Source organism: Gavialis gangeticus, unplaced genomic scaffold (assembly GCF_001723915.1).
Source record: "Gavialis gangeticus isolate Ggan-Ray unplaced genomic scaffold, GavGan_comp1, whole genome shotgun sequence".
In the NCBI taxonomy this organism is placed as follows: domain Eukaryota; kingdom Metazoa; phylum Chordata; order Crocodylia; family Gavialidae; genus Gavialis; species Gavialis gangeticus.
The window spans coordinates 44505761-44515163 of NW_017728997.1; the positions used below are offsets into that span (position 1 = coordinate 44505761).

At 49.1% G+C, this 9403-nt stretch overlaps 1 long non-coding RNA gene across 1 annotated transcript; it reads right to left on the reverse strand.

Moving 5' to 3' along the window:
- Nucleotides 1-8143: 8143 nt before the first annotated feature.
- Nucleotides 8144-8771, reverse strand: LOC109288904. Its single transcript, XR_002095252.1, has 2 exons — nucleotides 8601-8771; nucleotides 8144-8448 (listed from the first exon to the last, which is right to left on the reverse strand). It is a non-coding gene; the product is annotated as an uncharacterized LOC109288904 (long non-coding RNA).
- Nucleotides 8772-9403: the final 632 nt, after the last annotated feature.

Sequence of the window (9403 nt, forward strand, 5' to 3'; positions counted from 1 at the left end):
AGTTTTTGGAGAATAGGGATTGTGTGGTTTGAGGTCATTGGATTTTCAAGTGTGAAAGTAAAGGTGGTATCTGAATAGGAGGTTGTAGAAAGTATAGGACCTTATTTATTAACATCTAAGGGCGTAGACAAAACGATATTTCCTGTTTACATCAACACAACTGCATTTGTATTTGCATGACCCAGGATTTCCCGCCACTTTAAAGTCCATTTAGCACCTTAAATTAACACTACTTTGGGATGTGTTAATTTGCTGTGCTCTCCAGTTACACTGCTCCAATTGTGGATTTGTTCATGCAAACAGCCAGAGACTCCAAAGACTTCAAATTAATCCTCTTCACCACGAGGGAGTGCTGTGTTCTGGCCTGTAAGTGGTGTGGTTAACCCAGTTAAGTTTTTTGCTTACTTAGCTCTCTGGATTTGAAGCGTGCTAGCTTCGAGGTCACAGCAGTTCTTTTAATTAAGGTTTTTACTCAGCACATCCACCCCATCTCGCCTGCCATGACTTGATGTAAAAGAAAAAAAGAGGGAGGCTTGTTGTTCATAAAGGCTGTTGACCTTTGGCCAAAATAGAATTTTTTTTCCCCCATGCTTAGTTCCACCTTTTTACATGACCTGGTTAACCCTGGGGCTACTGACTGTCTAATTCCGTTCTTATTCTAGACTTATTCTTATCATTAAGCTTGGCTGGTTGCAGAACCATGCACCCCTGGTTTCTTCCAGGTCCCCTGTCCTGCCCCACAGCCACTTGTGATTAGTTGTTTTCTGTTCATGCAGGATCTCAGGCTGAAACAACCAATGCTTCGCTGGATCCCACCATCTGTTTCTTCTTACTTCCCCATTCTGGTAAGTATGGAGACTCCTCCAAGTCTCAAAAGGAGAGAGTTTCCTACCCTCCCCCTTTTACCTCTCCCAGGGCATTGTCCCTGTCTCTTTTTCTTCACAAGACTCACTCCGGTCTTCCTCCCATGTCTCTCTTTCTCTTTCTCTCTCCTCCTTCCAGTTGTTGTTGGGTGCGGCTTTTAAGTGCTCTCCATCCTGCTCCCAGCCAACCAAAACTGACAGGAACTAACGAATCGGGGTGCCTTTGATCTTCCCGTGTCCTGCTCTCTTTTTTCTGGTCTGTTGTGAAGTAAGTATTTGTGCCCAGAGTACCCGCTCCAGCACTCCTTATAATCTTCAGAGCCCTTCTTTCAGGTCCCTAGAATCTCCCCTGAGTGGGCAACGCGATCTTCACTGCCACATGGCCTTTAGCAGTAGGTGCCGTTGTGTGTTCTTTTTTACCCTCCTTCACTCTTCACTCCTCTCTTCTCCCTCACAGTACGCAGTTCAGGTCGGGACAGGTCCTCTCAGATCAATTATTATTTTTAAATGGGAGAGACAAATAATCCCTTAATTTTCTACCCCCTCTTAATTCTTCTGCCCCCCCTGCCACCTATAGTGTATGCCCTCCCCACCACACACATACCCTTCTGTCCTCCTGTCCCTCCATGTACCCTCCACCTGCGACCCCCATCGTGTGCTGTCATTGCAGTGGACATAGCTCCCAACAACAGCTGCAGCATCGCCATAATGGTAGTTTGAAGCTTTGGAGTGAGTAGTTACATGACTTCCTTCAATACTGAAAGCCTTCTGAACTTCATCACATTCCATTTCAGAACCACAACCAGAAGTCCAGGGGCAGGATGCTGCCTGTCACACCCAACACCCAGGATATGCAGTGTCCCAGGTGATATTTAGGTAATATGTCTCACCAACCTTGTGGATGTGTGGAGGGGTGGGGGCAAAAGTCTGGTTTTTCAACTGTGCACCAACACCTGCCCTTCCTTTTCTTCCTTTTCCCCCTTCCTCACAGAAAACTGTCATGGGCAGAAGTCACCAGGGGCAGCAACCAGCCCACAGCCCAGTGACGAGGAGAGTAGAGTGAAGATAGTGAAGAGGAGTAGAGTGAAAATATCTTCAGGGGTTTTTTTAATATATATTTTGTATATATTTTATATTGTTAAGTTGTATATAGTTGTTGTTAAAGCTGCAGCATTTTCAGTAAAGTGTTTTACTTTTGCTTTATATAGGTGTCATGTTTTCTTTGGGGTCGGGGGTGGTTGGGTTGGATTTTGGAGACCATGCCCGCCTCAGCATGGGGATGCTGTGCTTGGGGGTGGGCATTATGGACTCATGGCATTACTGTAAAGAATTGCAAAGAATTGCAGGGTGGACTGTTGTCAGAGGGAGGGAGATCAAATGTTTTTTAAGTGCTAGTTAGGGTGCAGTGCAGCCAGCATTTCTTGTAAGAAAAAAGACTAAACAACCTCACCCACCCCCAGTGGCAAGCGGGCAATATGCAAAACTTTTTCATGTATGGACCTCCCAGGTCCTTTACCTTCAGCAAGTCTTTAAAGACTTTAGTAAGTCTTTAATGCGTTATAATGCATTTCATATGCATGGTTGCTGAGGGGGATGGGGGGTTGCGGTTATGTGGTGGAGCACCTTTGGGGTGCTCACCACATGGCAGGGGCTGCAGTAGGATGGGACAAAGCCAGCAGAGAAGGCAGCCAGGTGAAGCCTCCAAATGTCATTCTAAGCAGGGAAGTGTGTGGCGGAGCACCTTTAGGGGTGCTCACCACTTGAGGGCTTTTGTGCGTTCTGAGAGGAACCTGTTTTGGAGGAGCAGCAGTGGAAACCTCCCCCAGGAACTATTTTAAGGGGGAAGGTATGTGGCAGGGCACTGTTGGTGCCTGCCACTTTAAGAGTGGAGCCAAGCAACTAGCAGGTGCTTGATTGCAGTGGCCATTTTAGATCTCTGGCTGCCTATATAAACAGGGCAGTTCACTGCTGGCAGGCCAGGCAGTAACATTGCCTGGCTGCAAGGCTCCATGCAACATCCAGGTGGTAAGGGCAGGAACTGTAAGGGATGGTTTAGAGGCTCCTGGTCCTGGGCATGCCCTAAAACTGTACCCTGCTGGGAGTGGCTGGCCTGGTGGGGCTCTCAGTGGTGCAGGAGCCCCCAGAAAATGCCAGGCCAGTTACCATCCTGGTGAAAGGCAGGTAGGGGTACTTTAACTGTAGCCCTCACGTTCAGGTGTATTACGTAACATCGGAGGCCGTGGGACCAGGTGCAGCTGCAGCTGCCTGAGCCCTGTGGGGTGCAAGATCCTGAGCAGCAAGAGTGGGGGCCAGGCACGGCTACAGCCACCTTAGCCCTGTGGGGTGTAGGACCCCAAGGAAAGGTAGCTGGGGCCAGACATGGCTACGGCCACCTGAGCCCACTGGGGAGGGAAGCCCCATGGCCCCAGTGAAGGGGGCAGTGTGGAGCCCTAAGTGAGGGAGTGGCCCCATGTGAGGGGAGTAGACCAAGGTATGTCTCTGGATGCCTGAGACTGTAGTTTGGGCCAGAGGCTGAGTAAAGGGGGCTCAGTCAGAGAGGGGCAAGTCCTGACCCCAGTAAGTCCTCCACCGCTGGGAGGCCAAGTGTGGGTCAAAAGTAAGAGCTAGACTAGAGCACAATGACCTGCTGCTCCAGGTGGGGAGTGAGAGTCCCCGTGAGACCCTGAAGCACCAGTTGTGGTGTGAGTTAAGAACGCCCCTGGTGAGGGGTGGTCCCGGAGATGAGGAGCCCCAGTGGGAGGGAGAAGAACCAGAGGACCGGGAGCCCGGTGTATATAGAGTTGCCCCGGAAGGGGCCAGGGTAAGCTTAGACCTGGTCAGGTAATTGGCTGGCCACTACCCTATAGAGAGGCCAGAAGTGTTATGTAGCAGATGGCTATCCCCAGACGTATTATTGAGGTGCCTGGAGGGGAGGCCAACCAATCTGAAATATGGGCCCTGATCAGCTTTATGTCCAGCCTGTGAAGCTACTGCACTCCCACCCTTGGCCTGATGCAAACCGCTCCCCACTCCCAAGTCCATGTCCTGAAATCAAGCAGGAGCAAGTACAAATTTTTTGTTCCTCATCTTTATTTTTTTCCCAATAAATTGAATTGCAATCAATTAAATTGAGAAATCACAATAAAGCTAAAACAGTATAGATATTTCTTTTTTACTCAACAATGCCATTGGTAGTCAACTGGTGAATACATTGTTTTACAGCACAGCCATTGCCAGCAAATACAATACAATAGAATAAAACACCAATTCACAATATGCTCCCAAGGTCCCTTGAGTAATTCCTTGATATGATATGGATGGATGGAGGATTGCATGGCAGGAGAGTGAAAGGGAGGGAGGCAGGCAGGCAACCAGCCTGGTTACTGGCCACATCCCAGCAGTGTTTTATTTTTGATCTGGCATTTCCAATGGGGGTGTGGGGAGGTGGGGGAGCAGGGTGCTTTTCAGAGAGATGACAATCACGTGACATTCATGGAGTCATGGTGTTACTGGAAAGTTGCAGGGTGGACTGTTATCAGATGGAGGGAGGTTGAATGCTTGGCCAGTGCTAGTGTGCAGTCAGCATTTCTTGCAAGAAAGAAGACTAACCAAATCCACCCACAAAGCTTAGTTAGGGAGGGAAGGTCCCCCAGCTGGGGATGTATGGCCTGACTCAGTTTGCTGATTGAGTCGGGGCATGTTACTCTCTGTTACATTGTAACTTTGGAATCTTTGCTGGCCACAAAGCTTAGGTAGGGAAGGAGGGGCCCCCTCAGGTTGGGGGATGGACAGACAACTTTCTACTTTATTTAAACTAGTTTCTGTTATCCTTATTTAAAATCTTTCTTCCTTCCGCAAGTCAGAGAAGAAACTCAAGGAGACAGAAACCTCAAGGAGACAGAGTGGTGGGTGGGTGTCAGAAGACATGTACACAATCTGAATTTTCTGGGACATGGCCAGTAACCAAGAGGAGGGTGAGAAGGCTATGAAATGGACCTGCAGAATTTGTGCAAATTGATCTGATGCTCAGGCCAAAGCCAATGAAGAAGTTGTGGCCAGCAACCAAGAAAAAAGCCTCTACATTTCAGAAAAGAAACTCATGCCTCAGCTTCCTTAGCGGAAGGCCCCACCTGTGCCTCGAGCCCTCTGCAGCAATGAATGAAATGTGCTTGCAGAACTTGTCCAGCCCATGCTGATGCAGGACATGGCCAGTAACCAGGAGGAGGGCAAGAAGATTATATGAAATAGGCCTGCAGAACTTGTGCAAACTGAGCTGATGCTTGAGCCAAAGCCAGCGAAGAAGCCTCATCTTCTGCCACTGCAGTGGTCATAGCTCAGGAGCACAGCTTCCTTTGCGGCCAGCAATGATTCAAAAGTTACAAGGGTGCACCAGAGACGTGCCGAGGTGGGCAACTGGAACAAAGAGCCTGCAGGCTTGGGCCTACTACTCAGACCCTGGGAGGGAATTTGCCAGAGGTCTTGGCCAGCAACCAAGAAGAAAGCCTCTGCATTTCTGGCCAGCAACAATCCTCTAATTACAACTCCATAATATGCTCATTAGTAAACAGGGCCAGCAACCAGGAGGCTAGAATAATATGAACTGAACTTGTACAACTCTTACCATACTCAAGGTGATGCTTGGGCCAAAGCCTGCAAAGAAAGTTTCCACAATTCAAGCAGTACACAGAAGAGAAGCCTCAGCAGTACTTGTGGCCACTAACTGGGAGGAGGAAGTAATACAAGTTCAGTAAGGGTAGTATGTAAAGCAGAAGGGTATATACATTTCTTCTCCATGGGAACAGAGAGACCTAGGGAGGAGCTTGAACCAGGAGGTGGACATTTCCTCCCCCCAAGTGCCATAGGGAAAGAGGCAGGGAGGGCGTATAATCACTTTCCTTACGCCCAGTATTTGCTTTCTCATCATAAGGAATCAAACTGTAATTATAAGTCTAAGTCTCTATAACATAAGTCTATACCATACTTTGGCTATGTATATATGGTGGAGACCCAGGATGTGATGTGTGCAGGGTGATAATGTAGATCTACCTGCTTTGAAATGCTGTGATGAGGAATTGAACCATTACAATTATTATTGACCATGAATAAATCATCATTAATATTACTATTACTACAAACTCTTATTAATATATTATTATTGGAATTAATAGTATTATTGATTCCTATTATTAGTATTACCTGTTAGTATATTAAAAGTCTGTATAAGTCAGGATGAAAGTCAACTATAATTATAATACATAATAGTTCAGTGCTGAGAAAATCCTGAAGGAAGTGTCATCATCCTCTTCATCTTCTCTTTCTTCCTTTCTCTTTCTGCCTCTTGTCACCCTAACAGGGATCAATCAGCCTGCAGCTAGCAATGGAAGGGGGTCTAAAAACCAGAGGATGGGAGGATAGAAAGGGTATCAGAATTTGTATTTGTGCCTTTTGTGCACCTCACATACCTTCCTTCATGCCCACAAAATTCCACCAGCCCCATTTACAATAAATCTGAACAAAACAATGCTTCCCCCCACAACCAGAGATGACTCTATTAGGGTGCAGGGCAGTGGCGTACCAATAGCAGCAGATGGCACGGCCACCCTAGCACGGACATGAAGGGGTGCCATTGGCAGGTGTGAAGGGGGCACCACCACTCCATGCTGCTTACCCCTCCTTCCCCCCCCCCCCACTACCAAAACCACCACAGAAGGTGGCTTGTCCAGGGTGCTTGCGGAAGTGAGGGTGGCAGCACTCTGGGCTTGTCTCCTGGTCCCCAGAGACCCATGGTATGCCACTGGTGCAGGGCCTTGGGCAAATAACTCCCCCCCACCCCATGCAGAGCTGATCCTGTATGCTGCGGTGGCGGTGGCGAGGGAGGGGAGTTGACAAGCATTTGGATGCAAGGCTGGCCAGCAACACTGAGGAGTCACCCCATCCACTCCACTCATCTCTGCAGGGTCCCCAAACCGCTGTGCTTAGGGCAGTCACTTGTATTCATGCTCCCTAGGAACTACCCTGCCACCCTCAGGGCGCAGACAAGTGTCAGGTGTCACTTACCAAAGGTGGCATGTAGCACATCACCATATCCTCTTGCAAGTCGCACATCACAGAGATGCAGGCATCAAATAGCACTCAAAGCTTCACTGCACCCCACTTGGTCAGCCTGCTGCCTTCTTGAACCCTGGATTCACATTGCTGTGCCCCCCAGGGGCAAATCTCATGACTGGGATGAGTCCTTCTCTGCCCCCACTGTGCTGCTGTTCCTCACCTGCCTCAAACCTCCCTCATTAATACCGTGAACACTCATCCTGACCTCTGCCCCCACAATTTATAGTGCTTGAGCTGGGCAACTCCCCACCCCACTGGCAGCCGTGTTTTGTTGTGGAAAAAACCCCAGACACTCTAGTGCCAGGCTGGAAAAGAGCATGAAAGCAAGGCGGAAAAGTTCACAAAGTCCATGAGTTTGTGTGCAAGCAAAGCAGGTCTTAAACCCCATGCTGCACCCCCCCCCCCCACACACACACACACACAGCCTCGTTTTGGTGTTCCAAAACAAAGGAGACTGTGCCTGGCACCTGGCTGGAAAAGAGTGTGAAAAGAATCTTGAAAAAGCTCATTTTCAAAGTTTCTGTCTAGGGAAAATGCAAGGAAGGTTTGTGAAGGGTAAGCCAAAGAGGCATACGCCCCTGTGGGCGACTTTGCAAAGTGGCTGTGGCTTGCAAAAAAGCAAGCCAGGCTGCTGTGGGGTGACACATCACTTCGCTTTTCCCAACTAGGGGAGGTAAAATCAAAAGCAGTAAGTAAGTACAGCCTCAAAAATGACTTTGCAGAGTGGGCACAGTCTTTGCAAAATGCTGGTGTGCAGACCAGCACTTGTGTGTTGCAATCCACCCAGGCAGCCCCCCTGTTTACCTGTGGAAGAAAGATTGCCAACCCCTCCCCCCCAGCACCATGCAGCAAGTGACAGGAAAAATGAATAGAGAAATGAACCCAACAATGAATGAAATCCACCTTTGCAACCAAGCAGTGTAAGGGTGGATATGGAGGCAGACACGGGAAGCCACAAGGTTTTATTGTTTGCAACACACTAGTTACTTGTATTTCTTTGCCTTCACCCCACCATGACCCTAAACTGCCCACAACTTCCTGAAACACAGTGGCAACCTCCTGGCCCTGCTGGCAGTCATACGGCCCTCCTGTGACCCCCCTTGCACAGAGGCAAGACAAGCAGACCAACTTTTCCCTTTTGGGCGTGGTACCCATTTATTTGGGTACTCCTGCACATTCTGAAAGGCACCATTGAAAGTGTCCTGTGACTTCTGTAATTCAACACAGAACTCGTCAACCATGTCTTTCAAATTCTGCATGGTGTCTTGCACTTCCTCGAGGATGGCATCATCCTTACGCAGCAACTCACAGAGTTCATTCCACAAGGCAGCTGCATGTTCCACTCTGGCCACTGAGGAGTCTGCCAAAACCTCGAGCGAGGTTTCACGGGACTGTCTCTGCTTGCTGCGATAATCTCTGCAGCGCTCTGCTGTAGTGCGAGGAGGGCACTGTTCCGGACGGCCATAGGTTGAAGTGGCTGATAAACAAAGAAAAAAGCAATGGTTGCCTTCCCCCCCAAGAGGAGGAACTTACACGCCCCCATCCCCACCGTGCAGTGCACAAAATGCCAGCAGGCACAGAAACAGACCCCACAACAGTGGGGCACCACTCGTACTGCACAAAACTTACAAGTACTCGCTTCAGAAACAGGTCCGCGGCTGCCACTGCACATGCTAGCTGCAAAAAATTAATTAAAGCAAATAATTAGTTTGGTGCCTGTTACATTACAAGCTATCAAACTTCTGATGCACCACCACTGAAAGAACATGGCGACCCACCTATAGCAACACGTGAATTTCACCCCCCAAACTGAACCAGCATGAACCTGGGTGCTGCCTGACAGTGGCAAGAGGCACATTACAGGCAACTCTCAATTTACATGTATTTAACTTACACGAATTCGGCTTTATGCGCTCAGCTGCTGGGGCTGGCTGCCGGGTGCCGGCTGGGAAACGGTATGCAGTGTGACACTGCACGGCGTCGCATGGTATTGCCTGCATGTGCCAGCATGACTGCAGGGCTGGGGGGGCTCACGCTTAGCTGGCCACCTTGTTCGGGCCTGGTGGCGGTGGCGGCAGCTGCTCTCCACTGAGCCCAGCGATTTCAGCTATACGCAATTTCAACTATACGCGGTGACCTAGGAACGTAACCCCCGAGTAAATTGCAATTGTACTGTATAAGACTTACCAGCTCCAGCATGTTCTTGGGAATCAGTAACAGTAGATGATGTATCGGCCACGTGGGTTTCTTCCTGACCTTCCACTTCCTCCACTTCATCAACTGTGCTAGTCTTTGGAATGGAGGGGCTAAGTGGCACTAAGTGTATGGTGACCAATGGTTCTTCCTGCCACTCATGGTCATCAGGGAGCAGTCTCTGTACAGGTGAGACATGCTCATGGTTTCACCCTCAGGAGGGGCTGCTGCCGCCTCCT